General features: G+C 46.8%; 1 protein-coding gene across 1 annotated transcript in view; it reads right to left on the bottom strand.

Annotated features, from left to right (window-relative positions):
• Positions 1–634, bottom strand: part of Rnf213 (ring finger protein 213) — a 110,078-nt gene that overhangs the window by 28,651 nt on the left and 80,793 nt on the right.

Genomic DNA, 634 nt, shown 5'->3' with positions numbered 1-634 from the left:
TGGTTTCTTGCTAACTATCAGTTGCTACTGGGTCACACTCACAGGCCCATGGGGGAAACTACAAGCATACAAGGCTCAAGTAAACTGGGTTTCCTTACACAGAAAGCTTCTCCAGACCACAGGTGAGCTCCCAGCTCATAGAGGGGGATGGGGGCAGCATTATCCTCAAACTACTTCCTGGTGATTAGGAGCATTGAGTTTCTTGGGACAAGTTTGATCTTTGCTGTCATGATATCTAAGTTCTTCTTGTTTCTTTGAGCAAGACTATGTAATAATCGACCAACAACCCACAGCCTACCCTCTCATGGCCCGTGCACTTAAATATCCCCTGAGAAGCCCCCAGAATTCCAAATGTCAGACAACTGCAGAAACTATCTGCAGCTGGCAAAACCCTGCCCCTGCTAGAGCATGAGGCAAATCATGGTCAGCTGCTCTGACCGTCTGAAGCAGCCCCACATCCCACACCTGGGATTAAAATGAAAACATATTTCGTGAAACCAAAATTCTGACTACAGACCTGTACTTGAGAAGCAGTTTTAACACCACAGAGCGGATGACAGGAGTCTTGTCGATGACATCATCAAATGGAGACAGAGACTTTGTGTGTTCACGATGTTCTACAGCCAGGGAGAGA

This window comes from Mastomys coucha, unplaced genomic scaffold, assembly GCF_008632895.1.
Source record: "Mastomys coucha isolate ucsf_1 unplaced genomic scaffold, UCSF_Mcou_1 pScaffold5, whole genome shotgun sequence".
Lineage (NCBI taxonomy): Eukaryota > Metazoa > Chordata > Mammalia > Rodentia > Muridae > Mastomys > Mastomys coucha.
Note: the sequence above shows the minus strand (reverse complement) of the source record. Positions and strands in the feature narration are given on the sequence as shown.